Below are 10,025 nucleotides of genomic sequence, written 5' to 3' on the forward strand. Positions count from 1 at the left end.
GGGCAGTTCTCCAAGTGGTGCACGGCCAGCCGGAGGCCACCAAGCAGTGACCTCGCCGCTGGAGGGCACCTGCCACCCCCGGCGCAGCACCCCGTCCCTCACCTCCAAGGCCTCCCACAGTGCACAGAGTGCCTTACAGACCGGGTAGGGGCAAGCTTATCTCACCGTACAGGGAGTCAGCTCTGGCACGCTCGCCCCGACACCTGCGGCTCCGACAGGCCCAGGCGACGCCCGCTGCTGCCACCTCCGCTTCCCGCTCCGGTCATCTCACACACCCCGGACACCTCCCGCCCCGCCCACCGTGAGACTGATTCATTCCCCCTGCCCCACCAACTCTCGCTGGCCCAAGTCTAGGCAACCACCCACCTGCTGCAACCAGTCCAACCCCAGGACACAGTCCTCATGGACTGGGGCAAGGTAGTGTAGAAGGGGCGTTTCACCCTCGGAGCCCCAAAGTGTACGGTGAGCGTCCTGGGGGTCCGGCTGCCTTGGTGCCCGGCAGGACACCAGGCCGCAGCAGGGTGATGGTCGAAATGGTGTCGACGAGGGCTTGGCATCGCCGCGCTGATAGATTTTTTCTCTATGTGAATTGTGGCGATTCAAACAACTTGGGATAACAAGTGGTCTCAAAGTCACCGAGCTCGCAGAGCTTCAACAACAGATGACAACTTCCTTAGTCCTTCCTTAGTCTTCCTGAAACTGTCAGATTATGAATGGATAAAAGCATTTTATTAAAAACACGTTTGCGTTTGTTTGGGAGCTATATTATGTATTTTTCATATGTAAGATATAATGATGTGTTCCTGCTTACACATCGCACGACTTTAAAAGCCAGAAAAACAGGTGAGCCTCGTTTTGTCAAAGGACAGCACATACTTTGAAAAGACCGCAAATGTATTAGCAAGGGTTAATTGCACTATGGACCGCACAAAGAAATTTAAAATAGTCTGCTTTAGGTGTGAGGGCAGGAGTGGATCGCAACAGGCATAATCAGCAAATAAATAAGAAAACAAAGAACAGGGAAAGTGAGACGAGTATCCAGAGAGCGAGTGATCAGAAAAGGGAAATAATTGTTACGCCCGGGTTTTCAACGCAATTTTTAACTTGCTAATGCATCAGACACATTTCCTGGCGTATTGTGTTTTAAATAAAATAGGAGTGTCTTTCCCTGGTATTATCTCATCGGTATGGTATAAGTTTTATCTGTGCCATACTGAATACAGGTACAGACTTCAAGCTGCACTACTGTATCGCTTTGGTAAGGAGACAGACTATGGCCAAAATCACGAAAGTCTGATAAAGACAGTCTGTCCACAAACAAAACATTCCTTTTAGACAAGAGGAATGTAAAAAAAACAATTACTTTTTGTCAATGAAAACCGGTGTGTGTGTCTCTCTCTGCTGGATCTCTCTCTCTCTGCTGAATGAATAAGAGCATTTTATTAAAAACGTGTTTGCGTTTGTCTGGGTATTTACTTTGTAATCTGTGGTCCTTTTAACTGTTTTTACATCTACTGTATTGCTTTGAGATGCCACTTTTAAAGATGATATGTAAAATTAAGTTTTTTATTATTGTTGTAGAGAAACATGATCAGATTTTCCCTGGTTCAGAAAATAATATCTAAAGTATACTAGTTTGTCACTCTTCTCATTCCCTGTAATCTTTCCACTTGTATGTCATTAGAAAGTACAACAAGTTTCTGCTTTGTCTAAGGATGGTATCAAAAAGTAGTCTAAGTGGTGAGAAAGCTGTGCTTAATGATAATTAAGGGACTTAAAATTAAAAAGAGATGCTTCATATTGATTGACTAATTTTAAAAACTAAGTTATAAATGCAGACGCTCTCTCGGTGCCACGCCGGGCTTCTGAAGTGGTTCCATAATATCTGGTATTTGGAAAAGAAAGCCTAGATAAAAAAGCTTGAATTCTAATGTATCTGATACAAGTATCTTTTAATACAGTCTTTGCTGTGCTCTTGAGGATCCTTGTGATATTTTGAGCTCTGGTTGAATGATAAGTGTCGGAGTTTAAATAATTTTCGTAGTTAGAAATTATGAAACGCTCTGTTAAAAGCAAGGGAGTTTTTATGTCCGTTACAGTAAAAGAAAATGCCTGACAAAGTAGGGATTGGACAGATTCCAAGTGCTTGTACAAATGTGCTAAAGAAATTAGCAAAAAAAGTCATTCCTTTATCGTATTGGCTAGCTAATGTCCTGTCCTCGTTAGTTACATCAACGAAATGCTGTGGTGTTTGTCAAAGAAAAAAATAATAGGTATTTTCGTTTAAAATGACGGTTAGAAAGAATGTGGACCAGCGTAATACTTTGAGTTTACAGCTTGTCCAAATTAATTTATTATTAATACTATTAGTAATATCTTCGGTAAAGGCTTTGATGCATAAAATATTTCTGCATAATTTAAATATTTATGATAAAGGTAGGTTGTGTACTTTTGTCCAACTGAGCAATCTTGCTTTCATAAAATATACCGACTTTTTAATGACTGATGATTAACATGCTGTAATACACAGTTTAAATTTAAAGCTCAAATGCTGTAAATGAGGAGAGAATGCTTTTTCCTTAGATACGCGATTCCATGGGTTTTTTTTTTGAAACCCCGGCGGAACCGGGCATCCATAAGAGTCAAGTAATAGGTTTATTCCATGCTGAAAAAAAGAAGAAAGAAAACACATTCCATAAGAATCAGCGCTTTTATATAGCGCCTTTAAAGGTGGCTTCTCAAAACGCTTTACAGGATAATAACAACAATAACAACAACAACAACAATATTGTAATTCATTGCACTTTGGCAGATCCTCCTTAAATCAATTGTTGATTTAAAGTTTGACAGTAACCCTAACACTAACCCTATTTTATTTTTTCAAAGAAATGTTTGTTAAAAAAAAGTCATGGCTCCGGCTGGATTCGAACACCCAACGTGTGATGTATAACTCGGGAGCCTAACCCACGGCGGCACTGGCAAAGTCACATGAGGAGTGTTGAAAAAGCCCTACAGAAACAGTATCAACGGACATTGTACAGCGTGTACTATTCTTGTGTTGCGGTGCATGAATATAATTATATCGTTATTAATTTCTTTAGATACGCAATTCCATATTATATTCCCTTTTAATCAAATTCTAAAAGTATGCTTGTTGACTCCAGTATCACGTTAAAGACTTCGATGCTTAAAATGTTTAGGGAGAAATGGAGTACTGATGTGTATTTTTCACACGCGTTACAGTATGCTCCTATTCTTTTTATGCTCAGCTACTAAGATTTCCCTTCAGTGGTAAAATTCCATATAAATATTCAATACTTAAACGGGCACAGTAAAGACATTAAATATACATATACATACTGTATATGTTTATGTTCCTAAATCAATCTCTTTTATGAGCATGTGAAAGGCATGGTGAATCGGAGATTCTCAAAAATTACTGTACTTTGCATGATTGGAAACAAATGCGTGATTGCGAAATGCTGTGGTGTTACTTTTACAAAGACGGTCAATGAAAAAAAGAATGTGGACCAGGGCAATACTTTGAGTTTACAGCTTGTCAAAGGTCATTCATTATTAATACTATTAGTAATATCTTCGTTAAAGACTTTGATGGCGACAACTCAAACATGGGAGGTTGAGCTTTATTAGCTCCACCTTGCGGAAATTCCGGATACTATTATTTTACTTGAGGTACTATACGAGAATTTACGGTAACTCGCGGTAGACTGCGTCAAGAGCACCACAAAATAATGCGGTATTGCCTGCTCGTTTTGAATGGCTGCATCTGTATGTGTTTAACTGTGAGTTTTGGTATACTAAATGACAGTGCAAGTGTGTTTAGCCAGCCGGACTGGCTAGAGCCATAACTAAAGAGATTGGAAAATATGAGAGCGTCTGAAACCTATAAGTACAGTACAGGTGGACTTAAAAAGGAGTTAAATAAACAGTTTTTGTATTTATATACAATTAGTTGTAATAGGTGAACCAAAGATGAATTTATTTGAATGGCTTGAAACCAGATACTGCAGAAGGATGCAAGATGAAGGAAGCAGGGACCTGCCCTGTGGTTCAACTGACAGAGAGGAATGGCTAAGAGCTCTGTCTAGGTAGAATAAACAGTCTTGTGAGAGATCTGTTTACCTAAAGATTAGATCCTGTAAATCCCTTGTAGCCTCCCTATGTCTGTCCCAGTCCAGTGTGTAAAAGGAGTTAAACCTAAAATGTACTGTTAATGGTGTGTTGGTTGCTCTGTTATGGGATACTGGAGCATTACTGTCATGCCTGTCTCACTTCACAGTGTGCTATAGAGTAATGTATATGGGGAGATGGCAGGAGGCCACAGGAGTATTGGGGCAGCAAGTTTTACTTGCTGAGTACCAGATTTTAACATTTACATGCACTTATCACGCGAATGTGGGTGGTTTTATCCTAGATCTATTGGATTGAGATGTTATGCAGCATTACAAGGAATGACTATCCAGAACAGGGTATCACGTGGCTTCAACTGACTGTGATCACTCAGTATGTTGATGGTATTCTGAGTGCTTCCCTGACGAGGACACCCCCAAGTCTGAGTTGCTTCAGGTTTAGAGTGTCTAATATTAAGCAGTTATGATAAGGCCCTTTTGTGTCTAGCATTGTGTATTTTAACAGGGCCTGGGTGCAATGTTTTTACGGGGTGAGCACAACTCTTAACAGATCTGCTTAAGGAGGGAGTGCAGTACAAGGACAAGATTGCTTTGGTTCCAGCACCAAAAGCCGCCTGTAACAATTTGAAACAAGCTCTCTTACAGGTGCTGAGACTGGGGTTTCCTCAGATGGATCAACCATTCCTTTGTATGTAAGTGTGGAAAAAGGGTTCTGGGCAGCTGTGCTGACACAGGAGCATGGAGGCAGGCACTATTATACCATTAGATGCTGTAGCCAAAGGTGGGGGACCGTGAAAATTTCAGAAAATGTAATACTGTTTACTGCTGGGTCCTCTCTGATGCATGATGCAGAACAGAGAACAGGCTGAGCTGTTAGAACAGAACAGAATTCGAGGTGCTAACGATCGGAAAAGCCAGTTTAGAGCCCTGATAGAAGATTGTAAAAAGAAAGATGTTAAAGGGTTACTGTACATGTATATAATGTATGTATTTGATGCATGTAGGCCACAATTCTGGATGGCTATGGAGAAATAGGATTCTCTCACAACGGCATGGACTCCAGTTAAGAACACTGGGCTTGTCTCTGAACTGATCTGTAGTTTTACAGCTGCCGACTGAAGCAGCTGAAGTAAGGTGTAAATAACACAATAAATAAAGAATTCCAGTAACTCAAGATAACAACCATGCAGATGCAGATGCCAGGCGAATGGCACTGGGAGAGCAGGAGTCTGAGACCCCTGTGAAACCTCTATTGGGGAAAAAGGGAGAATTCAGGTTGAGGCCTCTAATAGATGTGTGTAGAAAAAATGTGAAAAGAATGTGGGGTTGTATGATGATGGGGTGTGGGGCCGTCAGCACACCAGATGCCCTGCATGCTCTCACAGCCTAATGCCATTTTGTAGCCAGAAATTCATGCTGGTGGATACCCAGGTGGATGACAAAGATGATCCCGTGGTGCGGACTGCCCTGCCCCTTGGATAGTGATCTAGGGGCATACTACACTGCGAAGGTGTGCCAGACTGTAATCGCCTCACTAGGTGTGAGGTGGAAGTTACATTGCCCCCATCACCCACAGTCTAAAAGACCAACAAAGGAAATATCAACCAAAGGAACACCGTGGGTAGATGCTCTACCTGTGGTCCTGTGCAGTTTGCGGGCTGGAGCAAACGGAACTGTGAGACTGAGCCCATTTAAAATCATAATGGGCAGCCAAAGAAACTCCCCGGAGGGGAGGCCAAGTTTGGCTAACGGACGGATGAATTTACTAACTCTCTATTACAGTATTGTAGGTTTGTTAACTAAAGCGGTGCACAGGGCTCGTGAACAGGTGCTGGACGCTTGGGGACCTCCAGTAGAGTGGAGACACGACCGGATACCTGGCGAGTGGGTGTAGGTGAAGAAGAGATACCCTGCTAGATGTTGCAATCCTGCTGGGAGGGACCATATCAAGTGCCACTAACTACTGACTGTGCCATCTGAGTGACAGGATGAGATCGCTGGACCCACGCATCGCACTTTCACCGAGCCATGGCACCAGAGAATGAGTGAACAGAAAGAAGGATGTTGTTACCGTTTCTGTGTCTGATGCTTCCTAAGGTGGACCAACAGTGTGCTTGTTAGGCCTGAGGAGCGTTAATGGGGATATGGTATCAATACATTCCAGGTGTTGGCATATCTATCAGCCAAAAAATGATAATCAGAGTTGGGTCAATATTGCTATTCCAAGATCCTGACAATAGATCTCCACATGGCTGAGGTCTGCATTTGGGTCCTGGGGTAGGACTTTATTTATTTGTAGGATTAGGATTGTTTTATGTGTATAAATGTAACTATCACTTGTACAAAAACATCAATCACATCTTGTTGTAACCGTGGAGCGCACAAAGTCATGGTAATGCATGCCTGTACATCTAAAAAGGAAAGATCTGCCCTGACATTGTATGTGTAAAAAATAGGCAGTCCTGACGTATGTCATATTTTATAATGGGAGAATGAAGTAAGACACAAGATGTGAAAAGGGTTAACTTAAGTCAGTTCTGCCTGAAGATTAGACTTCTAAGCAACAGGGGTTTATGGCAGGAAAGGGGGTTAACTGATAAGGATTCCAGATGCGAGCTAGGAACCCCCTGGGGGCGTAATCTTAAACTGACCATTTAGCCAGGGTCTCTTAACTGGCCAAATACCATGACCCCCCTCTTTACCATAACACAGAATGACGTCCGAAGCAGCAAGGAAGGACTATATAAACCTAAAGTTTGTACCGGCACATTGAATAATACTTCGGTTTTGTTGTTTCTTGTGGGAAACAAGACTTCGGCTTTATTGTTCCTTGCATGCAATAAACTCATCTGTTTAACTTCATCTCGGGATCCAGAACCTTATTCTTTCTGTTACAACAGTAACAAAATAAATTAATTGATCATTTAGAAATATTTTACAAATTTTGAATTAAGCACTAAATGGTGAACTTTGTATACTTTGTAAGTTGCTGTGTTGTCACAAACCACTGGTCTCTCCACAGGTGAGAGCAAGACTTTCCACAAATTGTGACATAATGCAGCCCTGCCTGCTCATTAGTTGCTGTTATGAAGAATGTAATGGGATGTACAAGCAAATAAGTACAGATTCTGCAGAAGACATTTCACCTCAGAAATGTTCCAACGTGATCTGCATGCAGAGATGTATTCACAAGCCTTCTACTTTACAATGTAATAAGGCCTCTTCATGTCACCAAATGTTTTGTTGCCCCATTGGGCATAATATGGTGCTATGCATACCTGGAAACTGTATCTATTTTGTGAATTGGAGGTTTTACAAGTTACTGTGTACATTTTACTTTTGCTGTGGTTGGAAATGCACTCACCAATGCAAATTGTTTCTAAATCTGAAATATAAAAATAGTGTTGCCCTTTCCCTTTAGTAAATAATGAAACACTATATATTTTTGCATCCATGTCTGTTATTTGGGTTATCTTCAGTAAATATTGGAATTTGGATAAAATTTTAGTTCTTTTAAAACTGTCTAAGACTGTCTAAAACACTGTGTACGATCCTGTAAAGCAGTGGTTCTCAAAGTGTGGTCTGTGGACCACCAGTGGTCTGGGAGTGTGTGCCAGGTGGTCCACGGGCTGACCTAATCATCTTTCTTAAAAAGCAAGTCTGCGCTGTTCAAGTCAGAGGAAAGAATATTGTATTATAGTGTTCGCTATGAAGGGGCTCCCCCTAGGAGCACTGTTAAGAACTGCAAGCTGTAAAAAGTGGGAGGAGGGACTTGTGTGTTGATTATAAGTATCGTGGTTCCACTAGCCAGAAAGGTTATTATGGAGCACTGGCTCAAATGTGGGACTTTGAAATGCAGATATAGCAAGGAAAGTCACAACACAAGTGCGAGTAAGATGCTGAATAGAAGTGAAAATGCGAGTGAGGTCATTTGTGAACCATACCAGCAGTGCTGTAATTATAATTCCAACAGCTTGATAAATGTGATGTGCAAGGAAGCAGAAGGTGTGTTGATGTGATGTCTTCGTCCGGACTTGTCCAGCTTGGATCCAGGTATCACTTCTCTGATTGCTCAACAAAAGCAGCTCCATTCGTCACATTAACTTTTTAAGTAATGAAAACATTTGCAAAATGTGCAGCATTGTTTGTAAAAATATTAGTACATTTCATCAAATTTAATTCAATTTTAGTTATTTTTAGTACATTAATAGGTGATTCATTTTAAAGGGTAACAAGTGGTTGTAGGTATAGGTGGTCCACCACATCCGTGACTTGGTGTAAGTGGTCAGCGGACCATAGAACATTGAAAACCACTTCTGTAAAGCACTTATCATGTCATAGATTACATGCTGCAGGGTTGCTGTGTAATCTCTGTATGATGGGTTTATATGTTAATTTTACAGAGATTATGAATATTTCCTCTGTTTTACAGAGTTTTACAGACTGTCAGTTTCTATGAGTAAAAATAACATCTGTACTGACAATGGGCAGCACAGTGAAGCAATGGTTAGCATTGGTGCCTTGCAGCACTGGAGCACGGGTGTTTTTGTATGTTCTCTCCTTTTCTGTATGGGATTCCTGGAATAGTCCAAAGACATACTGGTAGGTTTATCGGCTTCTAGAAAATTGCCCCTGGTGTGTGTTTCTCTGTTTTTGATTGCGTGTGCCCTGTGACAACTCCCATCCAGGGTGTGTCCTGCCTTGCACCAGCTGCTTGCTGGGATAGGCTCCAACTGCCCCGTTACCCTTTATTGGATGAATCAATGGATGTATTTATCTTTCAATGATTGATGAAAGGCACAGATTACTACAGATACTACAGATTACTACAGATTTCACCAGACTGTACAGATGATCTTGATGCAGAAATCTGTATTCCCCTAGTGCTGTAGAACTGACCATAACATCAGCTACAGATGAGAAGAGTCCACCATTAGGCCAATCTAGATATAATAATAATAATAATAATAATAATAATAATAATAATAATAATAATAAATAAAGCAGTAGTTAATTCACCCAAGTATCTTATCTAGCAGTTTACAGGAAGAAACCAGGGTATCTGTTTCATCAACATGGTGAAAAACATGGTGGTGTTTCCTAAGCTTCTTACATGCTCACTCTTTGGGTAAAGAAGAATCACCTATCCTCAGCTTTAAATGCACTTCCACATAGTTTCCACTTTTATGACTATCATAATACTCAGTGGGTTACATTTATCTTATACTTATAGTTAGCACATTAGGTCAACTGAGAAAAAAACCCATCTACAATGACAACCCATTTATATATCTTACTTACTATACTTATATATACTTACTAGTGCAAAGTGACTGAAGTAAATCACTCAAGGACACAACAACAGGGCCCACCTGGGATTTAAACCCACAACACTACAGTCCAGAGACCTGACCGCCCCCACAACATTGCTGCTCACTGTTCCATATTTTCAAAGCTAGGTCTGCAGATTTTAAATACCCACAAATCTTTGTTTTACAATAGACTTTAAAAATATTATAATTGGACTGCCTAAATTAGAAAATCATTCAAAGTATATGTTCTGAATTATTTTTTAGGGCTCACTGAGGATGACAGAATGATTCGGTTTTTTTTTCCAGAATCTCTTCCTTTCGCAAGGAAACAGAAATATGCTTATATTTCTATACGACCCGTTCGTAGAATAAACATTTTTAATAAAGGTGATGGACACAAAATTGTAAATAAAGATTCAATACAATTAAAAGAGCTGTACTGTAGAATGAACATCGTATTGTGGCGCTAAGTATAGTTCAAAACTAAATACTGTAGCTACATATAACGCGATGGGGAGCCGCATCTTGACCAATTTAAAGGGCCTTCCGCTTCACACATCGT

The 10,025-nt window shown here is 40.7% G+C and overlaps 1 protein-coding gene across 9 annotated transcripts in view; it reads right to left on the reverse strand.

The window, feature by feature from the left end:
* apbb1 (amyloid beta precursor protein binding family B member 1) overlaps positions 1–10,025 on the reverse strand; it is a 53,937-nt gene that overhangs the window by 42,788 nt on the left and 1,124 nt on the right. The gene's annotated exons all lie outside the window — the stretch shown is intronic.

This window comes from Lepisosteus platostomus, chromosome 7 (genome assembly GCF_059453375.1).
Source record: "Lepisosteus platostomus isolate fLepPlt1 chromosome 7, fLepPlt1.hap1, whole genome shotgun sequence".
Lineage (NCBI taxonomy): Eukaryota > Metazoa > Chordata > Actinopteri > Semionotiformes > Lepisosteidae > Lepisosteus > Lepisosteus platostomus.